The 14,908-nt window shown below is 43.0% G+C and overlaps 1 protein-coding gene across 1 annotated transcript in view; it reads right to left on the bottom strand.

Annotated features, from left to right (window-relative positions):
* PTPRK (protein tyrosine phosphatase receptor type K) overlaps positions 1 to 11,040 on the bottom strand; it is a 352,054-nt gene extending 341,014 nt beyond the window's left edge. The window contains exon 1 of the mRNA XM_050972314.1: positions 11,024 to 11,040. The gene's annotated coding sequence lies outside the window, so the exon portion shown is untranslated. The remainder of the gene's footprint in view (positions 1 to 11,023) is intronic.
* Between the last annotated feature and the right edge of the window lie 3,868 nt (positions 11,041 to 14,908).

Raw genomic sequence — 14,908 nt, 5'->3', positions numbered from 1 at the left:
CTCAGTTCACCTTTTGTGTCTTCTAGAGGAAAAAAGGTATCCTCCTCATTCATGGCACAGAACTGAAGAAACTCATCAACTCCAAGATTTCTGCAATGGATTCACAAATCCCTTTTGCACCTTCTTAATTTTACACTTTCTTCTTGAAATCTATTTTGTTTACACAGCTGAAATGCTGCCACCATTGCAGGACTCAATCCTCAACCACAAGACAGTAACTGATGTGGAAAAACATGTAAGAGGACTTGGGATCTTTATGGTTAAAGGACTTATTTATTACAAAATTGTGATCCCAGTACTTAATGTTGTCCTCCAAAAAATATGAGAGCAGTTGCTTTTCCTTTAAGGACAAAGGAGTAGTGCACTAATGCCTCCCTTATATTTCACAAATCAAAGTAAGATTATGTTGTTTTCCCATTTTCAAAGTATTTTTCAAGGCAAGAAATTCTCCAAAACTACTTTCCACTACAGCTTTGTTGCAAGCACTACACAAGCAGTGCCCAGGAAACAGCACTTGGTAAGAACTTAACAAGATGTCTATTAGGTAATCAGCATAAGTACTGCTGTGCATTTCAAAAGTGAATAAAATTGCTATTTTATTAGGGAAATAAATAAACATTCACCAACTTCATTCAGCTGTGTGTCCTCCGGGGACTGACTAATATAGAAACTTAGCAAATTTGAGCACTTTCTTTGGCTTTTGCTTCCACTTGCTAATGCTGGGGGTTTTTTTAGGTTTAGGTTCACAATGCAAATGCTTCATGTCCAAGTGCAGTGGGAGTTTTTTGTTGTTTTTTAATCACATATGCACTTCCACTAAAAGACAATTTTCTAATTCTTTCAACTGCTTCATCACAGAATAAGACTGGCCCATTAAATATTTAAGGCTACTTTTTACTTAATAGCTGTTTAAAGAGATGGATGGTCAAAATTATTTCCCAGAAACCTAAATTATCTAGTGCTTGTTTTCATTCCCATTTCCATGCTTAAGCAAACAGAGAGAGATGTTTATGCTTAGCATCTGGATACTATCACTATGCAAGCAAAGCAATCCAACAGATTATTCCAGTATTCCTAGGGTCTGTAAATGTCATTATTAATCACTAACGCTACTCTTTCAGGTTCACAGCCTCGTCACATAGCCCATAAAGCTCAGACCAAGGATTTTAAAATACATGGTTTCTGTCAATCTGAAAGTAATGTACCGACTCCCCTCTTCTGAATGCTCATAAAGAACATCTGTGCAGTCTCACTAAACAAGAGCATAATCTTGCCCTTCCAAAATGCTGGTGATTTAACTCAGCTCCTTGATCAACATTTGACAGAAACACCAATAAATCAACAAAAGGATTGAGCATTTGGAGTACAAACCCAAAAAATACAGGTAAGTGAGCCAGAGGGAACAACCACCACCCCCAAAAAAGCTGTTTAGTATGTCCATTTCAATGCCTTTAAAACAACCTACAAACTGCTGCTGTGCAGACAGCAGGATACACAAACTGGCCAGGAACTCTCTCATCCCTGAAAAGAACTGCAGACCTGGAAGCACTTCATACCTTCAACATGACTCAGAAGGAGCTGTTAACCTACCCTACAGTACTTAACCAAGTCAGCATACAGGTATTTCAAATGAAAGGAGAAAGAAAGGGAAAAAAGAGGGGGGTGGGGGAGGAAAAAACTACTGTGAATAATACACCACCTAGGAATGCAACACTTTCCCACTTATGTAAGAAGAATCAAAGCATTAAACCATTAAACTAACTTTATCAAAGGAAAAAGTAAAAAGTCAACCACAGTGGCTAATAACAGCAAATAGAGTAAGTAACTACTAACAAAAGTGGTTGAAAAATATTAAAAGTTAAAACAAAAACCAATTTGATTAACAACTTCTCACTTCCAGGTTTCAGCCACCTCAGTCAGGAAAAAACCCCACCTTTAAATCTCTACATGCTGTGACATTACACCCATCTATTTAGCCTGTGTCTACCAGGAAAATTATAATCCCTTTCATTACCAAGCTTCTTTTCTACTGATTCAGAAATCCAAATCATTACACGCTAAGGGTTTTGCTCTCACCTGGAAAATGTCTTTCCACCCTTACATATCTACTTACTTTCTTATAAGCAAGTAGAGCAAGGACATGAAGGATTTTTTTTTTTTTGTGATGGGGGTTGTGAATAGTTTTGTCATGCTGTCTGAAAAGAAAGGTAGCAAGAAAGGAAAGCCAACCCCGCAGAGATTTACAAATGCAAAAAACTTAACATAAACAGACCTTTTGCACTAAACAAGACCACACACACAAAGTATTCATATGTTGAAGAGCTGGCAAGCCTGTGGAATGAGTTTGCTATTTCTAGTATATTCACAAATTGAGTCAGGACTGATTGCTGGTAAAAACTGACTGCAAAAAGAATATTTGTTTGGCTTTTCTGAATTGACTAAGGAAAAGACCATTTTATTACACTTCTGCTGTGAGAGAGTGGAAAGCCTTTTTTAACTGGAAATTTACTAGCCTGAAAAGTGAACATGGAATGCACCAAACAACGTTGTCACATCAACAAAGACAGATACAGCTGACCAAAGAAACACACAAAAACTTCATGAAAAGTGATCTTTATACTCAACTATTTATTTATACTGTTTATACTTAACCATTCTGAGTAAGGAATCTCATCTACCTTCCTTCATTCATGGCACTAAACTCTAACGTGAAACTCTTCCAACAAAACCCAAGGAGGGCCAAGGAGATTTAAAAAAGGAGAGGGAGGGGGCTGTTGCAAATTCGTGTTTAAGGTCACTTAAAGATTCAGCCGCCTGGGGCCAGCTGGGGGAGTGATGCACTACCACAGGGCCAAGAAGAACAGTGGGGAAAATGACATTCCTCTTCTTCCTTCAGGTATGAGGGAAAGGATTATGGGACTGACTGTCTGGTAATTTTGAGACTGGACTGGGTTTTTTTGTTTTTTTAACATTCTTTTTAAATCATCACCATTATCTTCTCTGGAAAACTTGTGACAAATAGCACTGAAGTTAACACAACAATGCTTTGGTATGTACTGTCTACCTAAAATGCATATGATACTCAGACTTGAGGATACTAATTGGAGAGAGACCTGAAAAAAAAGTATATTCTTCAACTATAAAAATGCAATTCTTCTAAGGAATCAGAAGTTGAACAAAATATAAGACAGCCTTTGGTATTTTTATAAGAAATCATCCCTTTAAAGTGTTTTAAATAGAGTGATGGCAGTCAGCACTGACAACTTATTCAAGAACTCAGTCACATTTCTTCAGCACTCTCATGGCTGATAAGTGCTTTCACATTTACAAAGAAGAGGCAAAATAGGGTGACACTGGGAGAACCAAGACAACTGATACCATTTTGATCTTACTCCAGCCTAATACCACAGAGATATGATACAGATAAAATGGAGTGTCAAAATATAAAATCAGAGCATTTTCTAATTAATAGCAACAGGTCTACTCTCTGCCAGGTCTTGTAATTTTAGTTTTTCACTGTAGTGAAGAAGACAAAAGCAGTCTAAAATTTCAGTGCTTCAATAGACTTTTCTTTTTTACTTAAAGCCATACATCATTTAAACCCAGCAAATATCATAAACCACACTAGAGGACTCACAAAGAAACACAACTTCTTTTTGGAAATAGTAATACAAAAAATAGTTCAATAAGTCAGTTATCCAATCAAAAATTTAACTCTGAGCAGTTTTGAACTCATTTGAACTACAGCCACAATTATTTTTCATAGTATTTTTCTCTTCTGGTTAATATTCATCAGTCATTTTTACTGTTACAGAGCAAGTGTTTACACACAAAAGAAAGTATACAACTCCACCTTAAATTGAGCAACCAGTGTGTAATAATTAGAATGAACATGCCATAACTTAATTGCAACAGAGAACTTGGGTTTAAAGTATTCAACGGTGTCTCATAAGTCAGTAGAATTAATTTCATGACATGGTAGTTGAGAAATGGCCTCTTTTGCTACGCAATTAATAAACATAATCACAAGTTTTTTAGTAAGTGGCAACAGAAGTAGATGACTTTCTGACAAACTGAAAGGTCTAATCTTTCATACACTAGCTAACAAAAATAACCTCATATTACTTTAATGCTAGGCAAAGAATTGAATTTTTTCACAGCACCAATCCTCAAGAAATGAAATTCCTGAAATCTTTTACTTAAAATGCAAACACAACTATCAACTACATGGCTTCCTAGTTAGAGCAGACTAAGTGACTCAAAACTACAAAGTTGGTATGCACTACAGGTGACTGCAGCTGGGTAGTTTGCATAGTTTTAAATTACTGGTTTAAAGCCACCTGTGGGCAAGGCTTACCAGGAAGCAGCACAAGGTAATGACCTTTCTGACCTACAAAATCATGTGCAGAAGGATTTTATGCTCAGCCAGATGATACAAAATTGTCACCAACGCCATTTACCACTGCCCAGCTGGCTCACTCTGGCCTTTAAAAACCATGGCTATTTTTCCCATTCAACCCACATTCACATCTAATGAGCAATCCTATTTGAAAACCCTAGAGGATGGCTAAGGACAGATCACTCATGGAAATACGTGAAATCACAGAAAGCAGCTTTAAACCAGTTCCTGCTGTGCCCCAAAATGGGTGTCACAACATTTTCTAATTCTAGCCATGTATCTAGGTGTCACCTCCACTAAGTCCTCTATTGCTTGACATCTCAATTGCTCTCTACTAAGTGCTATGAATAGGCCACTCCTTGTTTACACAATTGTATAATAGCAATGTATTATAAGAAAAGAACAGATTTAAGCCCAGTTTACTCAAAACTGCATGTCAGAAACACTGCCATCAGTTGGTGTGCAGTCAGCCAGAGCACAGCCTCAAACACCTTCAGCCAGCCTAACTCCTCCAGCTCCAGAGCGAGCACCAAGCCTCTCTTCCCACCTCAGTCCATGTCCTCCTGCCTGTTCTTTGTACTTCCTTGGGTGGATGAAGTGCTGGCATGGTGAGCAGAGCGTAGATCCGGTGTGACTCAAACCAGTGCCAGGTTCACCTCACATGAGCTGCACATTACAGCTGTGATGGCAGCTGTCAAACCCAACCTTCCCACCATCAGCCCCCATCCTCCCTTATGTCAGGTTTAGGTGGCTGCACATCTGCCAGTGAACTAATGGGAAACTAATCCCAAGCCTCATCTTCCTTTCAAGGAGATTCACAGAAAGCTAAACCAGCTCATCCACAGGCCACTTGGCAGCCAGACCTAGCACAGCCAAAGACCCAAGAGCCACTCTAGTGATAGAAATGCCCCCCTCTGTGGCAGCAGTAATTTAAATTAGCTTAATAGCATAGGCAGATTGCAAATGAAGCTTCAAATCAGAGCACACTCTTCTGGGAGCAGCACTACAAAGGCATCTTTCCATGACAATGATAAGCTACGGCAGGCAGGATTCCATCAGCACCTGAAAACACAAGGTATGTCCTCATTAACTCAGCTAAGAGAACTGAAGTTGTTTTTTTGGAAGCTTCCTATTACACGTTCAACAGGATCTGTGTTGCAAAAGGAAGAGTAGAGATTTCACCAAAGCAGTTGCTGACACTCAGTCACATACCAGCACCTGAGAGGTGAGATGACCTGGAGGATTGAATGACTGGATAGGGATCATAAAGACTCCAGAGCAAGAAGCAACACTACAGCAGTGCTGCAGATCTGTTTGCATGTTAATCCAGATCCTGCCAATCTTTACATGTAAGAGGATAAACTCCTTTAAACTCACTCGTATTAACAAGAGCATATGAAGAAAGAGAAAAGAGGAAAACCACAGTGGTAAGCATTAAACTCTCCCAAACATTCAACATGAGGTCACAGCTTCTTCAAGAGCCTGGCTCAAAATCTCTCCTTCCTCCAAAAGGGCTGGTTAGAGACTCCCTCCTTCCCCAGAGTTCTGCTGTCCACTGGCACAGTCACTCCACAGACTATCATTTAATGCAATATCTCAGATCTTCAGTAATGAAATAGTTCCATAAAAGTGTCAGCTCACAACCAGGAATGAGACAAATGGTCAAAAAAGCCAAGCAAACGACAGGAATGATCACACTACAGATAGGGAACAGAAATCATTATTAAGCACTATATAAATCCATCAGGCAGCTGTCTCGTGGATGCTCTGAGCAATGTAGAACTGGCACAGAAAGAGAAGGCTGATAAAGGATAAAAGGAAGATATGGAATGATAGCTTCACAGAAGGTGGCTACAACTGGACTTTTCTGACTAGAAAAGGAATAGTTGAAATAGAGCAGAAAAACCCCGTGTGGAATGAAGAAAGTAAAATGAGAGGAATTATTATTCATATTCTATTAACACAAGAGCTAGAATACATGAAACACAACAAGCTATTTCAAAAAACAAAGGACCACAGATTTTTCCACACAACTTATAGATTCCTTACCAAAAAACAAGATAAATGCTAAAAGCAGTACAGGCTGAAAATGTCACTAGGCACAATCATGGTTACATAGTCCACTTACAGAATAAAATACCATCATTCTGTCACTGTGGCAGTGACAGACAGTATTAAGAGGAAGTCACTCACCTTGCCAAAAACCCCTCTCCCCAAGTGCCCACCACAATCACAGATTGGATACTGGACAGGTGAACCTCTCACCTCATCATGTGCAGATTTCTTACCTCACCCCCCAACTCTTGGGATTTTTTAATTTTTATTTATTATTCCAAGTAGGTTCTAAATAAGAGCAAGACACCTTCCTTGTTTTAAAGTGCACTGTGTATATCACTACCACACTAATCAAGCACTACTGTGATTCTCAGACAAAAGGGACTAATTGGGACTTCCAGGGTCATTGTGTTCTGGGCGCTTTCAATTTCACATGAATCAGTTCAGTTCCAATTAGAAAATTTATATCTATTGTATAATTTGGCACCTGAAAATACAGATAGACAAGTGATCTGTGAACCCACAGTGCCATGGAAGAAGATTTCTATATAAAAGAGAAGAAAACATTTGAGAAGGAAGTGATGAAAGCAGGAAAATAATTTCACTTCTAATTTCACTCATTCTCCATGTAATTTGTCAATACATTTGAACAGTTTGATGGGAAATGAAAAAGCTACTGATAAGTTTCTTATACACACATGCCAACGTGCACCAGTGTGTCTTGTATATCTTGCATATATGCAAATTGTAGTACATTCAAGGTAAAATATGATTGAAGCATCTTTTGTTCTGGCAGCAAAGACCTAATTTGAGTTTAATTACTTTAAAGTATTTTTTAATGTTTTCAAAGAGCTCCCAGTTTCTTCTATTACACAATTACAAACAATAGATATGATTGTTAAAATTTTCATATATTTTTCAGTAAGTATATTTAATGGGAAAAAAACCTATAAAACAAATAACATCTTCTACTTTATCATATTAAATTTCTGAGTAAGATGCACTCCCAAAGACAGACTATAACTATTGTATCAGGGGAAGGGGAAAAGATTAACTTAGAAATATTTACTGTTGCATGTTAATTTGTAACGCTAACTACTTCACATGCAAAAGTTTAACTATTCTAATAAATTATTTGAACTCATGAAACATACAGTGCTTTTTATGCTTAACTGTCTCTATGGTCTTAAATATCACAGTTAAATAACTTCAGGTAAGCAGATGCATCTAGAGTTTTCATCCTCATATCTTTTATTTAATAATAAAAACCTCACACACTTGCACAGACACCATCAGAGGCAGTGCAAGGCATATTTCTATCAGCAGTTGACAAGCCAGCAGCATTCTTCAAATTTTTTTTAAACATTCTATTTTTTTTCCTTCAAAATTGAAAATATGCAAATTGCTAAAAATAAAATTTAAAAAAATATAAGTTTAAAGTGATTGAGTTGTGAAAACAAGCTGAACTTGTTCTTTATCGAACTGTAGGAGTTGCAGATGAAAGGAGGTGCTATATAAGGAATAGCTAGACTTCAACAGAGAACACGCTGCCAAAACATTTTGGCCTAGATTCTGACAGGCACGCACCCAAGTTGAAGGGTCATGGAAAGCAGCGGTGTAAAGAAACAATCTACAGAGACCAGAAAACATTACACTGCGGATTAGGGCTGCGGCTGGGGGAAAGGGAGCAGGGGAGGAGGGCAGAGAGGAGCTGCTTGGGGTTTTTTCAGTTGAAATCTGGGTAGAAAAACAAAAGATACAATGTCTCGATCATGCGCGAAGGGGGCGGAGAATATATACAAGCACAATTTCTAAGACAGCAACAAATTATAAAATATATCTTGTTCTTTTTCCTAAGTTTCTGCAGCTCCTTCTCATTTGCTTTTATGGAATATGTTAGAAGGAAGAACAGACGGCAAACTATCACACACAGCTCCCGAAGAAGGCCAACTTTCAAAAAATTCATACTCTCTAATTTGTTTAGACCCTTAACAAACATGTCCAAGTTTTAATGAAGAATTTTATGAAGAATGCTGGATCTTGCTATCGTTCATGCTCAGGAGTAGTACAGAGCATCATAAAAAGAAAATAAAAATCAAATTACAATGAGACAGAGATTTGTGAAAGGTCCAGTCTGACTTAATACCTTCATTAATGACAAAGGAAAATTAACAGTTTTCAATTCTTGCAATTCAGAGGAGAAGAATACTAATAAAAAGGGAGTTGAGATTTAGCTAGGTTTAGTTTAACTTGGAAAAGCACAGGCTTTTCCAAGCCGTGCTGTGCAGCCTCACCTCACATTTTACAGTGAGGATGGTGGAAGGCAGTCAAAGAAAGATGATTTCAAAACAGTAATCATGTTAAACAATGGAGATGCCCAAGTATAAAACAGATGCTCCAGTGTGCACCAAACAGAGAAACTTCTCATTGTAGGCTACAGAGAAAGGCTCTCACTGGGACAAGTGAGCTCAAACTTTTGTGTGTGTATCCACTAACACCAAAAGAAAAGAAGTTTCATCAACAGAATCACAAACACACACGCGCACTCCTGGGACTGGCTTAGAGTAAGTAATGAAACAAAGTTAGTGGCAGTTATTAAATTCAGTAGGGCATAGTTCTACTTGTGGGTATCAAATGTATTTAATAAGAGCTCAAGAACCATATCTTAAACCAAGCACACTGACAGAACCAGCTACTAGCAACTGTATTCCACTAAACCTTCAAAAAGGTCTGAGTGTCGCCGATTTACAAACCTCTGACTGGTGCAACACATCAGTATTCTTGATCCGCGGCAATAGAAACTAAAGCCTCTAGCTGCTGACATGCTATACACACCAAAAAAAAATTAATCTTGTGTTTCCTAGATACAATTGTTCAACTCCTTGACAAGCTTCACCTACTCTGGTCAGAAGGATATTGAACATTCTTTTCCACTTACCTAACACATACCCCACAGTACCAACCTGACTGCTTGCACTTGCAATTCAAAATGGGCTGCATGCCACGTTTTCAGCATAAAGTACCACAGACCATATAAGTTATCAGAACTTCCTACTCTCCTTACACCAGTGAACAAGCTTATAAAAAAATCTTTACGTAAGTGTTACCTTTGGTGTTAACAGTAGTCTGATGAGTTTGGAGTAAAGCAAAAATCACTGATCTAACTTAACTATGGTTTTGAATGAAAAGACATTACGCATGGGAATATTTTATTTCAGCTGTTCCTACAACATACCAGCTGTGTAGATGGTACATTTCCCTTCCCCTGGTAAAGGGCTCATAGATGCTTATGTAATTTTACAATTCTGATACAGAGACATTAAATTATACACACCAAAGTCAGACACAAGGATGGATGTAAGCTGCTCAGACCAGCACACCTTCAGCATATTTCTTAGTCGATGACATTTCAAATATCTCAACTAAAAACTAATTTGTAGGAGGACCAGGAGGAAAAGAAGAAAAGACTACACATCAGTCCTTTAAAGTCTCAAGAGTGTAGATACTTTTATTAACAGCAGTTTTCAAATCAGTATCGTATGATAAAGATCTCAAATGCCTGCCCAACCGATGCACCCGATGCAATTGCAAGTACTATTCAAACGAGGGGGGGAGGGAAGAAAGAAAAACGAGAGCCTTAAGTCTATTTCAGCTAGTCAGTCCTTGGTGTAATACTTCTCGCCGCAAACAATAAGAGCACGTTCATGGCAAACGAAAGGTGCTTCACAAACTGCAGCGGAGCGGGTGAGGGTGACGGTCCGGCACACGAGTCCCCAGTGCCCCCCGCATCACCCCGGCACAGCACGGGAGATGCTGCCCCCTCTTCCAGGAGCGGCCGCTCCAGCCCCAGGCTCTCTGCCCCGAGGCTCCGCCGGGGCCAACAACTCAGCACCGCGCCGGCCGCAGCTCCCACCGCCCGGCCCCGCGGGCTTTAATTCCGCAAAACCCCGGGCGTTGGGCGACCAGGGAGGAAGGGGAGAGAAATTCGCGGCTTTCACACAAAACAGACGCCGACTCTATCGGAGCTTTTCCTCCCGTTTCTCACCCACCACTCTTTTTTTAATGTTGGGAGGGGGGATCCCGGTGGCCGGCGGCAGCTCGTGTCTCCCCGCCCCACTCCTCGGGGCGAGGGGAGCGGCCGGGCTGCGCTCTCCGCGCCAGGCAGGAAAACGCCGGGAAAAGTTTGAGCGGGGGAAGGGGGCGACAACAGTTCCAACCCCGCCGGCACCTGGGAGGCTGGCCGGGGGAGAGAAGGAGGAGGAGGTGAGGAAGGGGAGTTTGTAAGGTGCCCAAAGCCCACGCTCTGCCCGCCCCTGCGAGCCCCGCGCCGGCAGCTAGCGCACACGCGTTGGTCGCCCACCGCGCCCCGCAGAGCGGAGGGGTTGGAGGTGTAGGGCAGCCCCCCTGCAGTCCCACCGTCGCTCCTCTGGCGGGAGCCGGGTCCCGGAGCATGCGGGACCTTCCCAACACTCTCCTCTTCCTTCCCCTCCCTTTCCCGGCAGGCAGCCCGGGCACGGCGCGACCCCGCCGCGCCGCCCGCCCGTACCTGGGCGCCGAGCATGAACTCACCTGCCGAGAGCTGGGCCCGGGCGGCCCCGAGCAGGGCGGGCGAGCGGCCGGCCAGCAGGGCGAGCGCCGCCAGCAGCGGCAGCGAGGCGGCGGCGCCGGCCCCCCTGCCCATGCCGACTTGCGGAGAAGTTTCTGAAAGAGGCCGGTGCTGCCCCGGCCCGCGGCGGCGGGCGGAGCGCACCTCGACCGCCCCTCTCGCCGCGGCGCCTCGCCAGGAGAGCCCCGCGCCGAGGGGCGCCCGCTGGCCCCGGGGCCGCCCGCTGGGGCAGCCGTCTGCGGCGCGACGAGCGCGGCGGCGGCGGCGGTGGCACCGATTCCCCTCGTACTCCGGAGTTACTTTGCTGCTGGGCGAGTGGGGCGGGAGGGAGGAGCCGAGCGCGCACGTCCAACCCCCGCTCCCCGGCACTTGGCACGGGGAATGTGGGACTCCGGCCCGCAGCCCGGCGCGGGCGCAGCGGCGCCCGGCAGCGCCTCCTGCTGCAGGCGCGGCGGCAGCACCGGCTCGGAGCCGCGCTGCCCGGATCGCCTCCGCTCCGCTCGGATCGGCTTCCCCTGGCGCGGCGCGGCGCGGCACGGCACGGCACGGCACGGCTTTCCCTGGCACAGTTCGGCTCGGCTCTTCTCCGCCCTCTCCGGCACGGCGCAGCCTGGCTCAGTGAGGCTCCGCTCGGCTCGGCTCAGCACGGCACAGGAGAAGCTACAGGCGGTTGTGCGAGCCCCCCGCGCTCAACCTCTCGCCTGAGGGAAACCTGCTGCTTCTGGAGGAGAAGGAGGAGAGGGGCGGAAGGGAGAGGGCGCCGGCTGAGCCGGAGGGGCGGGAGGTCGGGGCAGGGAGCGCGGCCGGGGGCGGCGGATCTCGGGCGCTGGTTTCGGGGGACGGTCCCCACGCCTCGGGTGGCCTCTGTTGGCTCACCCCGCTCTTGGAAACGCGATATGGGTCGAGTGGCGAGCGTGGTATTATCGGCGCGCATCAAACAGCCTGGCTGTATCCTCGAGTCAGGGTTCGTGTTTTTGCTTTCTTTGGCAACACTTGTCTGGCTCCTAACGCCAGTAAAGCCTCATTGTTCTCAGTTGGAATGGTAATAAACAGTATTGCCATTATCCTATCATTTCCACGCGTGATCACTGTCTGACCTTTCAGACAGGTCTGTGTGCAGCTGTGCAACTCTGACACCCGTGGGTTGTGACAAAGGATACTCTCTCCTGGTCCAGACCCCAGGTATGCCCTATAATAAAGGCCTTGTTCTCTTTTTCTAAAAGCATTGCGGGTCCTTAATGCTTCCAGAGCTTAGAACTCCAAAAAGCATTTGGAATAACAGAAAAAGTCACCAGTGCTGGAATTTATCTTTAAATAAACATAATCTCCTCAAATTAATTTCACTTATTTTTTATTAGATTTTCTTTTTCGCATGGCAACTTGTAATTAGAGATGTTGTATAATGATTTCAACTGAAACTGAAACCGCTGGAAACACACAGGTTTTATTGCAAATGAGAAATTCAATCCAGGTTCATCAAGGGTTTGCTGTGATTCAAAATCCTTTCCAGCCATTGTCTGGCAATTGATAGGTTTACCTTTAAGCCCCACAAGCCCTTAGGTTTTCACAGCAAAAAAAAAGTGAACCACAGCCTGTTATACAAAATACCATGTCGTTCACACATGCCCAACCCTAAAAAAAACTCTACACCTGGAAAACCCTGTCCTTCCTTTGGGTGGAGTGGCTGAAAACCCACTTGCATGCTTGCCCTGAACTGTAAAATGATGTGCTTCGCTGAACACTGACTCTTTGTTTGAACTTCAAGAAGAACAGGAGCTGTTCGAGATGATCTCATGACACCCAGTATTTAAGGCAGGATCAGCCATGTACCAGATGGGAAATTTTTCTGAGCAAGGTGAAAGAAAGAGAGTGTGCCAGGCCAGCTTCTGATGCCTGAGGATACATGACCATTTCTCCTGCTAATGAAAAAGATGTACCAAGTCATACTGGTGTGAGGGAGTACATGGGTATCTGATGCCTGCCTTCATGCTGGGAGCTATACAACTAACACTGTAAAAGTGGCTTCAAGCCAGATAACTCCTGAGTTGTTTGGGAGGCCAGAGGAGAGGAAGACTGTCCCCTTCCCCTTTACCTCCATGACAGGCTTGCAGTTATCTCCAGTGGTCAGCACTGCAGATTGCCACGTCTGGAGTGGGGGAGAGGTTGTTAGGTGATGGTGAATGTGCAGCTCTAGGCTGTTGCTTATTTCATTGCTTTGAGGTGATGGATCCCACTGATGATGTACAATCATCTGGGCCATATCCAGACAGCATACATATGTTTCAGTAAGGGTCTCTTGAGATTTCATCCTTTCCTGTTATTCCATTACTATTAAAAAGCAACAAAAAGTACTTTGATTCCTACCCTTTCCTTGACTAGAGAGTTCAGGCTTGAGAGGTAGGGGTGAGGTGTAGATGTGAGTCCACTTTTCCCTCAGGTGTGTGTGCATCTGTCAAACTGTTATGTGTAGTTCACTGTTTGTGTCCTTCTACCATACTTGGCATCCTGACAAATACTTACACTTCAGGTTTGAGATTTTTTTTATGCTATATGACATGAATGGATTTATTTTTTACTCCAGCTTTTATATTTTTAGACCACTAAATATTTTACAGTTTTCACATTTTCATTTAAGAGTAAGCAAATCTATATTACCTGTTGAGTGTCTTTTAAAAGCTGTCTGAGCTAAGAAACTGTATGTTAAATGCAAGTCTAATATAAAAACAGAAAGATGGGGACACCCCACAGTAAAATCCATCCCTCCAGCCTGAGGGCTATTTGGAACAAAAGGAAGGTATGGTCTTTGTCCTAATAATTGCAACATCTAAATAAAGTGCCAAATAAATCTCTGTCAGTTTCAAGAAACTGGTTCTGAAACACTACTAGATTCCTCTACCCTCTTTTCATTCCCAGGTAAAACTTTCCCATTATAGTTTTGGGTGTTGCTAAGCCTGTCATAACATATTTTTTTAACACAGGCTATCACTTAATTATATCTGTAGTGACTGACAGATGTCTAGCACAATATATCATTTCATAGCAAAATATCTTAAATTAGCAATATTTCAGTGCTATATAGAATCCACATTTTCCTATGGTATTTGAACAGGATGTAAAATCTATATATGTTGTAGTAAATTACATATTCCTAACCAGGAAAAATATTTCCCTTTTCCCTCTTTTCTTTTTCAGGAACCTTTAACCATTGTGCTAGAGCACAAGGAGATTTAGGGAGATTTAAATGAAATTTTTCAAAAAAAGATAGTCAAGTATTCTCATTATCCTGCTGTTCCCATCCAACTTTGCACCTCTCTGTGCATTTGCTTCCTTTGAGAAAATCTGCTAATTTATTTCGTGAGCCTTAGCAAGATCCCAGGCCTTGAAGTTCTGGCTCTTCAAGGCTGGAGATCCTAAAGAATATTGAGAATTGTATTGATCAAGGTTGTCTTGGTGTTATACAGCAATGCCCGTGGCAGGCGTAAGCCGAGTACTCCCAGAGCCTTTTGAGAACATGCTAATTTGACAGACAATCAGCAGACAACACTCTTGTCTTAAGAAACCATGAATACATGGACTGAAGAGGAAGAGACAACCCTGAGAGTCTTACTGACTCCTTTCAACACACAGAAGCAAATGTGGAGCAGTCAAAGGATCTAAAAAGTATGGGGATTCACTGATGTGTGCACAGGTGGACCTGAATAATACCTTCCAATTAGGAGCATCCCACATTTGCCCCGCTACTTGTGGTACAGAGACCACATGCATCCATGGTACCAGGACATGCAACAGCTGACCTGCCCACTGGCAGGGTATCTCTGCAGCTCTTGCTCACGTTCTTCAGCCCCTTG

The sequence above is a fragment of the Serinus canaria genome, chromosome 3 (assembly GCF_022539315.1).
Source record: "Serinus canaria isolate serCan28SL12 chromosome 3, serCan2020, whole genome shotgun sequence".
NCBI lineage: Eukaryota > Metazoa > Chordata > Aves > Passeriformes > Fringillidae > Serinus > Serinus canaria.
Note: the sequence above shows the minus strand (reverse complement) of the source record. Positions and strands in the feature narration are given on the sequence as shown.